An 18,439-nucleotide genomic window follows, 5' to 3' on the forward strand; every position below is an offset into this window, starting at 1 on the left:
TATGCACATTCATGCGTCAGCCACCATTCTAGAGGACATGCTTCCATGCTGATGACGCTCATTAAAATATAATGCATTAATTAAATTTGCAACTGAACTCCTTGGGGGAGAATTGTATGTCTCCTGTTCTGTTTTACCCGCATTCTGCAATATCTATTTCATGTTATAGTGGTCTCCGATGATGGCCCAGCACATGTTCGTTTTAAGAACACTTTCACAACAGATTTGTCAAAATGCAAAGAAGGTACCAATGTGAGATTTCTAAAAATAGCTATAGCACTCAACCCAAGATTTAAGAATCTGAAGTGCCGTCCAAAATCTGAGAGGGATGAGGTGTGGAGCATGCTTTCAGAAGTCTTAAAAGACCAACACTCAGATGCGGAAACTACAGAATCCGAACCACCAAAAAAGAAAATCAGCCTTCCGCTGATCACATCTGACTCAGATGATGAAAATGAACACGTCAGTCTTTGGATTGTTTGGATTGTTATCGAACAAAACCTGTCATCAGCATGGATGCATGTCCTCTGGAATGGTGTATTTCTGAATACAGTTATTTTTTGTACAAAATTCTACATTTGTATGTTCAACTTTCATGATAAAGAGATTACACTACAGTACTTGTATTAGGTGAATTGAAAAATACTATTTCTTTTTTTACAGTGCAAGTATTTGTAATAAAAATATAAAGTGATCACTGTACATTTGCATTCTGGGTTGTAATTGAGATCAATGTATTTGAAAATGTAGAAAACACCCAAAAATATTTAAATAAATGGTATTCTATTATTAACAGTGCAATTAATCACGATTATATTTTTAATCATGTGATTAATCACAATTTTTAAAATCACTTTAAAGCCCTAGTATTTAGCCTCATGCTGCTAACAAGGCTGGAGCAGCCAGGGGGCAGCATGCTCATTATTGCAATAGAGCATTACCCTATGCGCTCTGCCCTGCTTGGATCTGTACAATATTCTATACCAGTGCTCAAAAGGATCAAGCTCTTTGGGGAAACAAGATAGAAAATTATATTCATGTGCAAGTGAGAGAGAGTTCACTTTGCCTGCACAGGAGGAGGAAAATGGATAGAGACAGACAGAAAGAAAAGCAAATGCACCGGACTGATGCCCAGATTCTCTGAATGAGACTCTGCGAGTGAGAGTGTGCTGATGTCCAGAGGAGGCTGGATTGTTCCACCTGAGCGGCTGAAAGATGAGGAACAGAGGGATTGGCCAACATTCTCCACGGACAAGAGGTAAGATACAGTGAGAGTGAGGCAAGAGAGATACAAGAGGCCTATTTTGACTCCAGTGATGGAGGGACTCTGACGTACAGAATGCTTACGGGTTTGTTCATTTGTTTGATTTTTGCAGTACTGATGATTCTCTTGATAGCTTTGTCTGGATAATAGGCTTGCAGCACCACTTAGGAACATGGTACATGAACAAAGCATCTGCTCAGGCATTCCCTCCCTCAGCATTACTCCTGGTGACTGGATCTTAGAGCAGACACCTCCAATCTGCAGAAATCCAGGTGATTAGGCCTAGCTGTTTTCTCTTAGCCTAGGGGCTACTACTACTTCTCAGGCATTGCTCACTTTTCCATTGGAAAAGCCCAGTAGCAATAACAGCACCTTCCACTGGGAGGGACGGATGGGCATTGAGTGCTCTGATACCTTGTAAACTCTGCTGATCAGCCTGCAACAAGGGGCTGCTCTTCTTTCTGCTTCAGAATGGTCAAGATCACTCCTTTTTTTTTTTATAAAGAAAAAACATTGAGTCCTATTTTTTTCAATCAGATTATTAAAAACTGGTAGAACTTAGACTTCACAGTGGAGCCTTTAGTGTGGAAATGGAGTTTTGCTAAGTCTGAAAAGCAATAAATAAATTTATAATGTTTTAAGCAATTGAAACACATCGCTTCTGAGTGTATGCAGAGACTTCTACCTTACTGAAGCCTTGGCCCTCTTTCCCCTCATGGTGCATACAAAGTTCTCCTTGACTAAGGGTCCCGGTAAGCACAGAGGTTGCTACAGTCAGGCTGTAACTGGCAGATGTGATAGGTGGTGGAACCAGGCTGCCAGACCTCGCAGCCTTTGGTTTTTTGTCTTTTGTTTTTGACTGGTACGGAGAGGAAGGATGGAGGATATTGTCTGTCTGCTGGCAGGACTGCCACAGACCCAGCCACTCCTTCTGCAGTTAACAGAAGTGGCAAAAATTTCAGTTTGCCATTCAACAACATGAGGCCCATCCTCAGCACCAAGGGCAAATGTTGAAATGGCTGGAGAACTCCAGGGAGTCTTGCTGGATCTGGAGAGTGCAGTTGAGGCAGGCCTGGCCCTGGGTTTGCAAAGCTGTGGCTGGAAGGTGACTTCTAAGGCCTTTGAGTTGCCAGTGCTGCCAGCTGGAAAGAGTTGATGTGATTGGCACCATTTCTAATGGGAGAAGGTCAGGTAATGTACAGAACCTTGAGTGCTGAGCAGTCTGGCTCATATCCAGAGGTAAAAGCTGCCATTTTAAACAGACCGAGATTGACTCTGGAGGCATATTGCCACTGGTTCTGGGTCCAACCATTTCATGGGGAGCACACCAGAATGTAGTGGCCCAGCAGTTTCAGGACCTTACTGCCCACTGGTTTTATCTTGCCCAGCTATATAAGGAGGGATGGGACCCAAAGACTGGCACAGCTGGGAAGGTAATGTGCAGGGCGGATTTAGCAGGGAAGGTTGCAACCCCAACAGCTTTCCACTAGGCTGCCCTAAGGCTGAGTGGGAGAGATCTGAGGGAAGGGGTTTCCATGGCTGATGGGATGGAGGTCTCCACCCAAGCTAGCAGCCTACACTTTCAGATGGTGGAGTCCTTACAGGAGCTAGAAGAAATGTGCTCCTCAAGGGAGAAGGTTTTGATACTGGAGGAGGTGGTGATGAAGATCTGTACTGAAACCTCCCACAACAGCAGTGCATGGCACAGTGATGGGCACTAAATATGAATGTCATAATAAAGGAGAATTAAATAAATTTTCTATTGCCATCATATCAGGTATTCCACTGTAAACAGGAATATGCTAGGCAGGGGGAATTCTCTGCTGGCTGTAGGGATTCCCTGATCATAAAATCAAAGAAGAATCATAAGTGAGACTTTAAATACTATTGAGATATGAAGAAATAGGGCTCAGCATTTGCCAGGTAGCTGAGAGCCAGTGTGAAATGGTCTCAGCCCATTTCCTATCAGAAGGTATCCATGCCCCACAACTGCTACCACAGTGGTTCTTAAACTTTTGTACTGGTGACCCCTTTCACATAGCAAGCCTCTGCGTGTGACCCCCCCCCATAAATTAAAAACTTTGTATATATTAACACCATTATAAATGCTGGTGGCAAAGCGGGGCTTGGGGTGAAGCTGACAGCTCATGACCCCCCCGTAATAAACTTGTGACCCCCAGTTTGAAAACCCCTCTATTACTCCATCTGTCATTAACTAGACCCCTTTCTGGCAGCCTTAATAAAGAGGTGAACTAAATGGGCTCTGGAAAATGATCTCCCATCTCAGTGTTATAGGTGGTCGCTGCAGGGCAGGGCTGCAACACAGGGCAGGCAGGATTACCTTACAGTCAGGCAGAAATTATTTGATGAAATAATAATTAATGAAACTTTCATTGATGTTACTTGTGCCATATCTTGTGTGTGACAAATCTCCACTGATAATCTCTCTCTCCTCCCTGGCCGTATATGCCTCTGGATTTGCTTCTCCCTTTCACTGTTATGATCACAGGGCCTGATCCTGGATGCAGAACTCCCAGTAACGTTGGTGGAAGCCCCAGGGCACGGCCCAAATGGTGGCACCATGCGGGAGGTACAGGTTACTAGAGAAAATAAAGCTGTTCGGAGGTGATGCTGGCTCCAGCAATTTGTAGCATTCGTGGGCGGGTTTGAAGCCACATCAAGGTCAGGGAGCTACGGGCAAGGCTGTGACTCCCACAAACCTGTAGCTGAGGCGTTTAGGGGGGCGGCATCATTGCCAGATTGGGAACTGATTTAATGTGTAGAGAGAGGGGTGAAAGAGACAGAAATTCCCTGGCTTCTCACCTTGCTGAAAAACTGCTTCATCCTTTGCACGCTCTGGGCCTGATCTAAAGCCCTTGAAGACAAGGGGAAGACGACTCCTCCTCAGCTTTCATCCCATACCTGACAGGTTTCAGAGTAGCAGCCGTGTTAGTCTGTATTCGCAAAAAGAAAAGGAGGACTTGTGGCACCTTAGAGACTAACACATTTATTTGAGCATAAGCTTTCGTGAGCTACAGCTCACTTCATCGGATGCATCCCATACCTGCCTCAAATGAGAAAGGGGAAAGTCTTGATATTTCCCTCTTGACTGCTCCTTGACCAGACCACCTCCTGTTCAGCCCAGGTTTCTCTCTCCTGTTTGCATGCACATCTAATCAGGTTTTTTTAAATAATTATTATTTAAAGCAGGAGAATAATTTCTGCCTGACGGTAAGGTAATCCTGACAACAGCAAGGCTCAGGAATCCCAGAGCTGTTGCTGCTGGAGCCTGGCTTGGCAGGACCAAGCTCATACGCTTTCCTCCTGCAGTCAGTTTCATGGTCTGTAACCATGGCACAGACTGTGCTGTCCTCCCCCAAAATCCCTGAGGTTTTGGAATCAGACTATAGAGAGCTCCCCAGAGCAGAGCTTGGGGTTAGACAGTTGTGTGGGCCCCTCCCCATCTCTCCTCTTTCTCAATCATTCTTTCCCCTTTTTTCTTATCTTTGACTCTTTAATTCTCTCTTTCATTCTTTCTCCTCCTTCCCTCCTCTCCTCCCTGGCACGCTCCCTCCTTTCTTTCCTCTCCTTTTGCTTTCTGCCTCCCCGCCTGTGTCACTAACCCCTCCGTGCAGCGGGGCGCCTGGCTTTCCCCCGGGGTCCCTGCAGGTGTCGCTGTCCGGTTTGCAGGGCTCTGGCTGCGGGATGAGTTGCTCACTCCAGGCCGGGGATTGACAGGCCGGGCGGGCAGGACTGGAGGAGGAGGGGCAGGCGGACACAGAGAGGCAGCCAGCGAGCGAGAACCCGCAATCCCGCGCAGCGCCGCCTCTGCCTTTTCAATCCGCAGCCATCCGGCTCCCCGAGCCCCCATCGCCCCTCCTGACTCGGCTCCCCAGGCAGACCCGGCTCCCTACAACCACCACAGGTGGGTATTGGGGCGGCTGGCAGGGCGGAGGGGGTTTATTCGCGGGGGGTTGGTGCGGCGGGGGGATGGGACCAGGCAGCCCTAAAATGGAGCCTGAGCCAGAGGCTGCCTGCAGCCCTGAAGGACCCCCCCCCCCAGCTTTGTCTGCATTTCAGCCCCCCTGGGCTCACGAGCCCACTGTGCCTTCTCCCCCCCCCCGGAGCGGGGTGCACCCCCTGCCGCGGCGCCGAGCCCAGCCCCCCAAAGGCCGCTTGGCCGAGGCCGGCAGTGCCCGCTGTTGGCCCAGCCCGGTCCCCGGAACAAAGAATTGGGGGCTTCCCCCCCCCCGGGGGGCTGGGTTGACGCCATGTGGGGCGGGCAGGGCCACTGGCCTCTTGTCCGCCCCAGCCGAGGGGGCTGTTCAAGTCTGGAACTAGCCTGTACCACGGTGGTTTGGAGTCTGCAAAAAAAAACCCCAGTCGGTGATGGAGCCTCCCTCCGTTAATAGCAGCTGTGAGGCCACCCCCAGGCCCAGCTAGGGGCAGAGGGACTGAGAGGTGGGGGGTCGGTTTCCAATTTCAGATCCCTAATAAAGACGGGTGGTGTTGCCCGTTTGGATTTTGTGGGGGGTGTGTGTGTGTTTTTGTTTTTTTTTTTTTAAAACCTGTGTTTAGCTCCATTGTTTTGGTTCTGCGTTCCGGTCATGGGAGGCCTGGTGTGTATGTGTGTGTGTTTTGCTGCTGCTCTTACAAACTGCTAAACCCTTCCCCATTTGGGATTATAAAACTATGCATGCTACAGAGCATCCTGCCCACCCCGCATTGCTCTGCTAGGGCACAGACAATGGTGTATGGAATAGTTTAACTGAACACTTATTATTAACTAGTCGATTTTTGTTTTTCTTTTCTGCAAAGGCGGTTGAAAATAGAAATAACTACCTTGATTTTACAGTGAAAAGATTCTTGTTGCAATGTATGTTTCAACACATTTGGGATCTCAGTTTTGCAGCCTCGATTGTTTTGTTGTTGTTTTTATTGTAGCTGTGCAAAGATCAGACTAAGAGTTGAAATGTGGCTTGTGGGGGAGTGTTTACAGTGCAGCTTCTGAGGCTGTGAAATGCAGTGGGGATGTTTCTTGTGTTTTGATGCTGGATCTTGGAAGATGCATATGGTTTTTAAAAATATATATTTTTATTGTTAGCAAAGAATTTACAACCTCTGGGCTCTTGGGGGTGTGTGCGCTGGAGGAGATGAAAATCCAGAAAGAGGTCTTGGCTTGACATGTAATGTATTTTTCTATGCATCTGATTAGAATTTGTGGATGTTTTGGTTAGCAGAACGGTGTGGGCTTTGGTTTGAGTGATTGCAAACATTCTTTGATCCTGAGATTTGGGTTTTGTTATGAAAATCTTTTTCCTACCTCTTTATGTAGAAAAGGTGATAGAGGAGCAGAAATTTTGGAGACAATGATTGTATTTGATGGATTAATACTTTCATATAATGAAGCATTTTAATTTTAATGGTACTAGTGTTTGGTATAATATAAACAGGCTATGTAAATATTTAAGGCCCCGTCTCTTCCAAGAGATTGGGGGGAGGATGGGCATTGATCCTGAAAGCTTCGTACTCCCTCTTCAGTACTAACAGAGGATGCCTCTCACCTTGCAGAACTGAGCCCTGATTAAGGATTTATAAATTAGTTTAAAACTTTCATTGCAGTGGTGCCTAGACGCCTCAACTAGATCAGGCCCCATTGTGCTAGGCTCTGTACAAATATAGAAAATGACAGTCCCTGTTCCCAAAGAGCTTGCATTGGAGTCTTGGCATCTGACAGGTGGATTTGCCAAATATAAACTTGGAGTCAAAATGCCCTAGGGCAGAGAGGTTGAACGTGGAGGGTGGTGCTGCTTTGTGCTGTCAGGCCAAGTCCCAGAGTACCTAAAACTTTTAACTGCAGTTTTGCTTCTATAAATGAATTGGCCCTGATTCTGTAAGGAGCTACAAATGGATGAAACCTTGGGCCTGTACAGAGACCCATTGAAGACAATGATGTTCTGGGTGAGTGGAACGGTCATGTTGCTCCTCACAGGATTGAGACTTTAGAGATTTTTTTCCATTTGTGTTTATATTTTTGAGATGTGAAGGATTAATAACAGAACTTCGTTGTTAATCTCTATTTTCATGATGACCTGTCTGAAATGTGCTTTCTCTTTAAGGCCTATGAAGACGTTGTCAGGTTAAAAATTACATTAAAAAAATCCATAGAGGATTGGCAAAATTTGAGGAATTAAAACCAAATGTATCTTTCACCATTGCTTCTGAGTTTTTCTTTTTGGACTTAATCTGGCTTGGACATTGAAGATAAGCTGGTCTACGTCCCTTTTTAGTCACTTTCACTGTTTGGTTTTCTACCCTAGTCCAGTGGATGGACACATTTCAGGTCAAATTTTAAATGGAAATAAAACAGTTTTTTGAAATATATAAAAATATATGATTACACAATTTTGTTTTCACTTAAAGCATTGTCCTGAGATGCAGCTGGATGGAGAGTTCATTTTATAACTCCAGTCTGGAATTTAGTCTGTAACTTGTGGTTTTATTTATTTAACAAATTTATTTGAGCATAAGCTTTCGTGAGCTACAGCTCACTTCATCGGAGCTGTAGCTCACGAAAGCTTATGCTCAAATAAATTTGTTAGTCTCTAAGGTGCCACAAGTATGCCTTTTCTTTTTGCGAATACAGACTAACACGGCTGCTACTCTGAAACCTATTTATTTAACGTTTCACAGAATCTATTTTGAGTAGAAATGGCTATATTAAGTTTTTCATAATTCACTGAATATTTTGTTTGGCATTAAATCCAGCCTTGAAACATTTGCAAATGAAACATCATTCCTTTTTGCTAGTGCCTGAAATCCAGAAAGTAAAATTATTTTGTCCAAGCTGGTTGAAGCACAAAATGTAAACAAACTGCAAAACCAGGGAAAAGTAAATGGAGGTTTTAAAAAAACCTTAGTTTTTAACCTGAGTAATTTAGATAAGGAATTTAAAAAAATATCATGACTTTTTACCAGAAAGTGACCCTTTAAGTATTGGATTTTATTAAAGCTTTTTCCAGCGCATAAATTTAGGAACTAACTTCCATTTAAGTGTCCTAAAAATAAATAAATTAATACTTATCAGACTGGGATAAGAGTCCATGTTTGCACTGTGCCCACTGCCATGGGACCTGATCTCTGGTTGGAGTATTTGGGTGCTCATGTAATATAAAAATCTCTAAGATCTCTATAGAGTGCTGGTATTTTTGCATAGCCACCAACAGCATATTGGGTCCTGATGCTGCAAGTTGTCCCACATGAAGTACAGCTTGCCAGATCAGGGCCGTAGTTTCGGGTGTCGCAGTAGGACCTCTTGTGCACCTAACCTTTGAAATACAATGTGTATTCTGTTGTTCCTTGCAGAAATAATCAGCTATCTAGGGTTCACATTTATCAGTTGCCCACAATTTCCGTTGTACTTATCCAGGTAATTTAATGTACTATAGGACCAGTAGGGTTATGACTCAAGTTGCAGTAGTACTTAAATCATGACAACCTTATTATTTATTAATTTTTTCTCAGTACAAAGAGATCTCACTGTAGCAAGACTTCCTTTTGTGACTGCCCAAATTGAAGGGGTTGGTGTCGGGGAACTTCTAGGATAGTAAATGTTAATTTGAAATAGGGGAGGGACGAATTTTTAGAATTGCAGGAGTGGGTGACCCCCTTCTCCATTCCATCGCCAGTGGACTTTCCATTTGTTCTGTCATTGGGCAATGGAAATTTTGTCCCAATTTTATTTTTTTGTTCTTCAGATAATCATACCTTCTAAGTAGGTTTTGCTTTTCATGTAACACTGACTCATTCCTCTAACAGGTTAGTAATCTCACAGCTCCCTAGCTTGACTAGCTTGTCATTGGGAACAGAAAAAACATAAATGTAGATCTTTCAGATAATTGTGTCATGACCACATAGAAACATTCTGAACAGATAAAAGCTGGTGAACTGTAAATCTCTTCTTCCTAAGAACAACTTTTTGGATAGCTATTGAAATAAACTGACTTTTCATTACTAAAACCAACATAATCCACTACCAAAAGTTTCTTCCAGGGGAAGATGTGTGCAGATTTGTGACTGCAACACAAGTTTGTTTGGATAAAAACTTTTTCCAGAGAAGAATAAATATAATGTTATAACTCACTGAAACATGAGTTGGTTTCATTATGAGAGATTGTCAGAAACTTCTTATGTAGCATTCAAGAGCTATGTGTGTGTACATGTAGGTTTAGATTAGGAAATAGGTTTTTGTCATGCTGGTGCAAAGATAAGGGAGCTGTATGTTTTGCAGCAAAATTGTTAGAACGTTTGTATGTGTAAAACTTGAATTTGTCAGGAAGCTGTAAGACCACATCTATAATAGCCTGAGCCTTTTCTGCTAACAGCAGTGCTTTTGTATTTGACTGTGGAACTGGAGGGGACTGGAATCTCTTGAGGTGCTGTGCTAAAAGATCTATAGGTACCAGACAGAAAGGAAACTAGTGCAATTTTGGAGCTGCAAATGCGGAGGCATGTGGAGTTGATCATCATCCCTGTGACTCTGGTGCAACTGCATCTCGAATATGGTGTCCAATTTTGAGCACCTGTATTATCAGGGAAGTGTTGACCAATTAAAGGGAGCAACAGAAACTCTTAGAAGGCTGCAGGCATTGATTTAGGAAGAAAGATTAAAAGGCCACACCTTGACTGAGTGTGAGAAAAGGTGATTACAAAGTTATCAGAAGGATGTAAAAATCAAAGAGGAAAAAGGAGTTCTTTTGGGTGGTATATAAGGGAATAATTTGGAGCTGTGGAGGAATCTAGGAAATCTTTCTGATAGGGAGATGAGCTGGTAGCTCTTGACAAATCATCCATTGCCATTATCAGGAAGACTTACTCTATTGTATGCTAATGCTTGACATGAGTACAGGGCTTGTGGTTGGCTGGAAGGGGATGTTTGAAGCCTCCCAGGAGTTTCAGATATATAGCAGTAAAGCTAACAGACTGCAGAGTTAACACATATGGGGGAACCCTCCTCCTCCTGTGTAGCTGCACAGGACTCTTTTCCAGTGGAGCTGGGATAGATCTACCGCAAGGAGTAGTTCGGAACAGGGTTTAGAAAGCTTGCATGGATATGTATGTGTCATATACTGTTCATGAGCTTCCTGCATGCCTTTCTACAATGGGGATTTAGTGTCAGGGCTGCTGCTGTGTAGATTTGTCAGGTATCTCCATCAATGTGTGTAATAAAGGCAGGTGCAAATATGCAATAGGCTACTCTAGTCTTGAGTCTGGAGTAGCAGTCCTGGAGTGGGCTGGGGGGCAGGGAGGAAGGATCTATCTCTTGCTGTGCCAGCATTTTGGCCTAGGCAGTTCACATGTCTCTAGTTCATTTTATGCTTTTCTGAATTTACAGAAAAGCAAACAATGCCCCATCAAGTCATATCCTGGAGGGTTTTCTTCATAGCCATAAGGGGCGAGAAGCTTAATTTTTGGAAAAACTGAATATCAGGCCCCCAACTAACCAGGGGCAGTTTCTTACCGGTCATTGATGAGTGCGCCCATGATATTGTGCTAATTGTGTTATTGTTCTACATTCAAGGGGAATATAGCATTTTATCATGCCACATGATTATACCAAATACTGAGGGCAGTGTATTGATGACTGCAGCCAAACCTGCAGACGCAGCAGGTAAACAAACTGGCCCGGCCCACCAGGGGCTTTCCCTGAATAAGCCATGGACCAGCTTTGAGAACCACTGACTTAGATCCTCTCAGTTTTCCTAGCTGTAAAGTTGCTAGGATGCTTACGTGCCTTTGTAAAGTGTTTTGTAAATCCACACACGAGACGTATGAATATATGGGTGAGATGTTTCTCATTTCCTGTCCCGCAATGCTCAGTCCAAATGTCCTGCATACAGAACACAGCTGCTTTTCAGAAGACCTAAGCAGGACTTTTCATTATTCCAAGCATGTTAAAAGTGCAACTCACACTATAATATGATCACTTACTTCCTTGTGTGTCAAAAAAAGAAAAGGAGTACTTGTGGCACCTTAGAGACTAACAAATTTATTTGAGCATAAGCTTTCGTGAGCTACAGCTCACTTCATCGGATCCTTGTGTCTGTTGCCTTTTCCCTATTAAGCACTTTCTCTAATTCATGGTTGATAAAAATCAATAATTAATTTTTAATTTAAATTGGATTTTTTAAAATTTAAATTAAATTCAAGTTTATTTTTAATATATTTTTCAAGTTTAAGAAAAGTTGAAATTTAAAATTAAATTTGAAATGGACAACTTTTGTTAAGGCTTTAATTTATTATCTACTAACATCATCTAAATTAAACAAAAGTATTAAGTAGTACATGTTTGCTATCAAATTTTAAAGAAAGGCAAACCACTGAACTGGTGGAAGAAGTCACTGGTTAAGTACCTGGCACCCAGAATTTGTTGAAGTGCTAAACCAGTCTTTGACAGCAGTAGCCTCTTTTGGAGGTGCACAGAGAATAATTGGTTCATTTTAGTTTATATAACTAGTTCAGCTCAATTGCTAATTCATTCAAAGTTGAGAAACTGGGAGCTGAAAAAGAAAGAGAGTTTGTTTTCTCTTCCAACTATGAATACAAACTAGGCATGAAAGGATGAGATCTACTAGTTCTGAAATCTTGAAGGACATGAACATAAAAATGGCTATCCTGAGTCAGATCAATGGTCCATCTAGCCCAGTGTCCTGTCTTCCAACAGTGGCCAATGCCAGGTGCTTTAGAGGGAATGAACATAACAGGCAATCGTTGAGTGATCCATCCCCTGTTATCCACTCCAAGCTTCAGACATTCAGAGACTAGGGCCACCCAGAGCATCGGGGTGCATCCTTGACCATCTTGGCCAGTAGCAATTGATGAATCTGTCCTCCATGAATTTACATAATTCCTTTTGAACCCCATTATAGTTTTGGCCTTCACAACGTCTCCTGACAACAAGTTCCACGGGGTGACTGTGCATTGTGTAAAGTAGTACTTGCTTTTGTATGTTTTTTAAACCTGCTTGCATATTAATTTAATTGGGTGACCCCTGTGACATGATGACCAGAGATAATCAGTTTAGTTCGCTAATTACCAATAATACTTCCTTTTTTAATAATTAGTTTTAAATACAAAACATATTTTGATAAACTTTTGATAAACTATTTTTTGTTATATATCTAGCCCATTTAAGGTAATTTTAGTTAAAACAAACAAATAAGTGCTTTTTAAATATATGTTAATCATCATTTAGTAAATAAGAAATGCATCATTCATAATTTTCCAAATATATAAAATATATAGAAATTAAGAATCTGAATAAATGTAAGTTAAGCTATATGGTTGTTTAAATAAATGTATATACATATAACATGTCCTGCTGGTTAGCAAAAAGCAATACCAAATTTAATATGAAAGCTATATTTAATTGCAAATCAATATGTTTTAATGGTCACCAGCCAATGAGAATCAACCTTTCTTCAGGAAAATAACTGAAAAGTACAAATTAAAAACATAAAATCAGTGATTGAAATAGAGGTTTCTTACTTGATGATTTAAAGCTCGTTAATTTAAATCAATCTGCCCTGCTCTAATTTCCCATGGACCTCAATATGCGTATCGAGTGCAACCAGGTGTTTCGAATAACTGGCTACATGTAAACCAACTATGGGGTGAAATGCGGTATTATAATGGTATTTTTTTTTAAAGGGAAAGGATTAGAAATACTTTTTTAGGAACTTATATCTCAGATACTGTAGTATTTGAACTACAAACTTGCCTGAATTATGTGCATTTTATTTGTAGTTTGACCCATCTGTTTCAACAGATTTGATGAATGTGGGAAACAAGAAAAAGTTGATATAGAGAATGATTTATTCGTCTCCTTGCCAGTGCAGTATTGTTCCCTACGGTACATGTACTAGTACTTTGTCCTATCTAGTTCTAAAGGTGGTAGGCAACGGGACTTCCACCATTTCCTGTGGAGACGATTTTGTATTCAAATCAACAGGGGCTTGACAAATCCACTCAGCAATGGCAAGTAAGAAACTTTCCCTTCTATGTATTTTTGTTGGGGACTTGACCTTTAATCTCTGCGGATTTGAAACTTTCTTTTTTTGTCTTTAGTCATTATGGTTGTGAAGATAACCAGAGTGTAAGCCGATTCAGTGTAGTCAGGAGACAGCCTGAGAGGGTGGAGAGGTATAGGCTACCTAATGTCCAAATCCTGTGAATCTGAGCTCTTTGGTCTATAGGAGTGGTGGGCCATATCCTTGACATGGACTCCCAAAATCCTACCTCAGCTGTGTGCAGAGGAACCAAATTGATTTTGTGGGGCCTTTAATGATCTCTTTCCCATTTGTCCTAACCCCTGTGTGTGCTAGTGTCATATGTGATAAATTTCCAGGCTTGTCACCTACTGAAAGATGCATCACGAGTTGTGTTTTATTAGTTTACCACTAGCTAAAATTTGCACTGTCCCATGGGTGTAGTAATTCATAAAGTTGGGTGGGGGGAGCTGAGAACTTTAAAAATTAGACTTAAACTATTCTGAACAAAAAGAGCTGTCAGCTATTCCTGTAGCTGTTTCCATCACTTCACATTGACTTAAGACATTCTAGGCTTCAGAGTGACAATTCTGAAATCTTATTATATCGGTTTTATTTCTCTCTTTATGCCATAAATGCAATTATTGGAGTGTGGCTTGTCTGTCTTCAAAACATGCTCTTCCCTAGGTTAAGTGAATGCTTCCTCTTTTCCCACCCACCTCAATATATTGCAGTACTTACAGACTAGTACCTCGTACCTCTGGTCTTCAGCATGTATCAGGATCTCCAAGGTGACACTGCATGTACAAATGAATATTATGGATGCTACATACGAGGCCTCCATAGGGCTTTAGCTAGTGCATGGGCTTTATTTGTGTTTTGATGCTGGAGATGTTGTTTTGTGTATTCAGTTACTTAAGTAGACCAGTTTTATCATAAAGCACCTGGGTTATTTGGCTGTGTAGACTCTCTCTGTAATGATTTTTAAAGTAGAAGGAAATATGTGGACATCATGTGGCAGACTGGGAGAATTTATTAGCTTAAATTGCATTTTTAAAGTTGACTTGTCAGTCGTGGAAATCACTCTGTGACTCTGAGTTGATAATAGGTGTAACAACGTGAGCAATTATGCACCTGTTATAACGAGATCAGTTCATTCTCACTTTTAGTTATGGGAGCACTCCTGCTGCCTTCAGTGAGCTACTTGCATGGTGAAGAGGAGCAGGCTTTGGCCCATTGTCTTTTAGATTTTCATAGAGTGTGATTCTCTTCTGAAGGACATTATTGTCAGATACACAACAGAACTAGAATGTCAGTATTTCTCTCCTCTTCCATTTTTCTTTACAACCATTGCTTCTTCATGGATTGTTCTCCTTTTCTTCCCTACCCAATAGTCCCCATGCTTCTGAGGCCTCAGTAGTGAACAGTTAGCGTGATATTATTTATAAAATTATAAGTGTTTAAGGTCCTTTGGAAGGGGCACTGTAGTGAGAATCAGGAGACCTGAACTCTCTTCCTTCTGCAACTGAAATGATTTGCCCAAGATCACACAACACTTCCCTCTGTACCTGAGTTTCCCAAGGGATAATAATACTAACCCTCCTCTGTACATCATTTGAGATTCCAATAAGAGCTAAATATTGTTTGTTATTGAAATGTTCAAATACCTGGATACCTAATTAAAAATATTCTATAGCCCATGTGAAATCCAGGGTAAAGTACAGTGACTCCATCGTAATAGGTTGTGTGGGAGAAGCTTATAAATACAGGAGGTGCTCAGCTTGGTTTTAATTTGTTTAATCATGAGAAGTCCTGTCCTTTTGGTGCTGAGGAAGTGAGGCTGTTGTATCTCCATGAGCTCTTCCCTGGGTATTCAGCTCTCTCAGGAGTTTCAGCAGGGCAAGGTGGAAGGCAAATGACTTTTAGAAAATATAGTAGTACCTGTGCTGAATCCTCCAGGTGTTAGCTTTGAGAGAGCTCAGAGCATATATATAAATAAATTTGTTAGCCTAGTAATGTTTCTTATATGAATAAGATTTGTCAGAGGTTGGTGTTGGGTCCAGTTTTATTTAACACCTTCACTGTCTAGATGAGTACATAAACAGCATGTTACTGACATTCGCAGATGCTGCTAAATTGGTCCATTTTATCCAACATCCCACCTCCAGCAGTAGCCAATTCCTGATGCTTCAGAGTAACATGAAACCCCTGTAATGTATCTGCCCAACTGAAGTTAGAGGGCAGGAGTCCCCCTTTCCTGACACTCGGATAACTAGTTCATTCCTTAAAGCATGAAATTCTTAGCGCAGGACACTAGTTCTTTTTCCCTGCAAAACTGAAGGCTGGTCCAGGTCTACACTTTTGTACCAGCTTAGCTTTGTTGGTCAGGGTGTGTGGGGGGGGGAAAAACACACCCCTTAGAAACCTAGCTATGCAGACAAAGCCCCCAGTGCGAAAGAGGGTTTCTGTTGGTGTAGCTAACATTGTTTGGGGAGGTGGTGTTCTTATACTTGGCGAACTCCTTCTTTTGGCATATGCTGCATCTACACTACAGAGCTATGCTAGCATGTGCTCAGTAGTGTACCATAACCTGAGTTCCTGACTGATTGCTCTCAGGGAAGGAAGGATGGACCTTGAAATCTCTATCTCAGGATCTTGTATGCACCTCTCTCTGCATGAGCTACAGACCAACTCACAGGCTGGATTTACCTAGCTTTTCCTCTTCATATTAGCCCTCAATTACTGGAGGCCAGGGCCTTCCCATGTATAACACTGTCTGTCTAGTCCTTGTGGAGAAGCAGGATCCTCAGAGGTTACTAATGGATCTGCTGTGCTTTTTGTATAGATATAGGCATGCTCCACTGCCGGACTCTTCAGTCTGCACAAGTAACCCTTTATTACTCAGGTGGAAGGTGGGCTGTGAATCCATGCACGCAGACTTCTCTTCTCAGTCACAAGTTTGAGACATTGGCCAGTAATGGATGTTTCAGAGGAAGGAAGGTGCAAGAAATCCCATGGTGAACAACGATGGAGTCATTTGCTCATAAGGGAGTTTCGTTCCTGATGCCCTCAGTTGTCATGAAACATGAGGATTTACATGCTGCTTTATACAAACAAATAAAAAAAACCCCACAAAACAAAACGGATGTTGCTATGAATGTCCTCATTAACAATATCAATGTCTATCCTTTTTTAATCCCACTAATCCATTATCTTTATTATTTTGTGGCAGTGAATTGCAAAGTTAGGTATGCATTGTGTGTAAAGGTATTTCTTTTTATCAGTTTTCAGTTAGTTGCTTTTGAGTTTCATTGGCTGCCCCCAGGTGCTTATGTTATGAGAGAGGGTAATTAGGAGCACCTGATTTACCTTTACTGTACTATTTGTTATTTTGTATACCTCTATCACATCTCCTTTCTGAATTGAACAGTCCCAGTCTTTTCAATCACTCATCATACGGAATTCTCTCCATGCCTCTAAATCATTTTGATTGGTCACATTTAAGCCACCTCCATTTCTGCAATATCCTTTTTGAGCTATGGTGACTAATGTTGTAGGCAGTATTCCAAGTCAGGTCATATAGTTGAGATGTATAATGGCATTGTAATGTTTTCAGTATTATTCTCTATCCCATTCCTTATGCTAGATTTTATGACCAGTACTGTAAACCAAGTAGAGATCTTTGTTGAAGTGTCCTGATGTCCAGGTCCTTTTCTTGTGTGATTGTACATAGTTTAGAACAGGGGTTCTCACAAGAAATTTTTTGGTGGCCTCAGAATGCGACCACTAACTCTTGCTGGTGGCTGCTCTGACAATTTTTCCTAAAATATTTAATTAACTTCAGGAAAAGCAAATAAATATGCACATATCCACGTCCAAATCATTGTAATTTATTTTTGTAGGTTTTTTTGCAGACAGTAATAATAAAAATCATGTACAGTTGTCTCTCTTCTTTACTTGACCTAAACAGAATAGAAACAAAATAACGTGCTTTGCACATTCTTGTCTTTTTGTTGGTTTCTTTTGCTTTTTTGGCTGCCCCCCCCTTTTTTTTTTAAAGACTTGCTAGCTAGTAAGGCTGCTGGTGTGAAAACTGTTATTTGTATGTATCACTTTTCACAGCAGACTTACTAGTTAGCTGGGAGGCAGTGAAAAGTGATATTAATGTACATACAACTATCGCTTTTCACAGCAGACTTACGCAGCTCCGGCAAGCCAGGGCACAAATTAAGCTGTGGATGGAGAGGAGGGTAGGGAGGCAGTGGGGACCAGGGGTGATGTGGGGGTGGGTGGGAGGGGAAAGACCCCAGGACTGGAGCTCGAAGCCTGATTCCCTGCGGCCGGAGTCTGATGCCCACCACTCCAGGGCTGAAGCTGGAAGGTGGGGAACTCTCACCAGCTGCCTGCTCCTCTGGCATTTGTGGCTCCAGAGGAGGGCAGGAACCAACCCCTGCTGGCAGCCCCGGGAGAGAAGCCACTGCCCTCCTCCCTCCCGCCCTCAATCACTGCCCAGGAAGCTGTGGCCACAAGAAAAGCCTCTGGTGGCCATGTTTGAGAAACGCTGGTTTAGAACTTGGTGGTGTGTCTGAAAGTAATTGAAAGTGTGCAATACCTTCCATAAATCTGTTTGCTCAAATGAGGCATGCTAACTTCCAGGTATTCCGTCTCTATTGAGAAGTAGTGAATTAAACCTCAGCAGCTCAGTCTTCCTCATACAGGTGCTCACAAAAAGCCCACCAGACACTTCCGTTTGGCAAGAATGTAGCTCATTGTTTTCAGCCCAGAGGTTTCTCAGCACCAATAGATCAAGCTTTTAGTGCTGGCATTTTCATGACAAGTTCCCCTCACCTGGGGAAATTTCCTTACTAGATGACATTTCATCGCGATGTCCGATGATTTGGGATAAATAACCAAGGGAAAGGATGGGAGAAGCAAGTATAAGTATAAAGGAAAGTCAGTAGAAGCAATCAGAACTATAGGTGGCCCACACCTCAACTTCAGTGTCTTGCATGTTCTGTGATTTAAAGCAGCATCATTACCTTAGTTGGTTAGGACACGCTCAGTGGAATGGGAACTAGGCAGCATTGGTGCCTGGATGCTGAATGCCGTGTTTAAGGCTGGTTGCTGG

The 18,439-nt window shown here is 42.3% G+C and overlaps 1 protein-coding gene across 8 annotated transcripts in view; it reads left to right on the top strand.

Moving 5' to 3' along the window:
- Positions 1-4,888: 4,888 nt before the first annotated feature.
- PRRC2B (proline rich coiled-coil 2B) overlaps positions 4,889-18,439 on the top strand; it is a 69,151-nt gene continuing 55,600 nt past the window's right edge. For 2 of the 8 annotated variants that reach the window (XM_043499060.1, XM_043499061.1), the window contains exon 1: positions 5,013-5,189. The gene's annotated coding sequence lies outside the window, so the exon portion shown is untranslated. Of the gene's footprint in view, positions 5,190-18,439 lie in introns of all 8 variants that reach the window. The other 6 variants (XM_038374451.2, XM_043499062.1, XM_038374449.2 and 3 more) reach the window with 4 other exon arrangements.

The sequence above is a fragment of the Dermochelys coriacea genome, chromosome 16 (genome assembly GCF_009764565.3).
Source record: "Dermochelys coriacea isolate rDerCor1 chromosome 16, rDerCor1.pri.v4, whole genome shotgun sequence".
Taxonomy (NCBI): Eukaryota; Metazoa; Chordata; order Testudines; family Dermochelyidae; genus Dermochelys; species Dermochelys coriacea.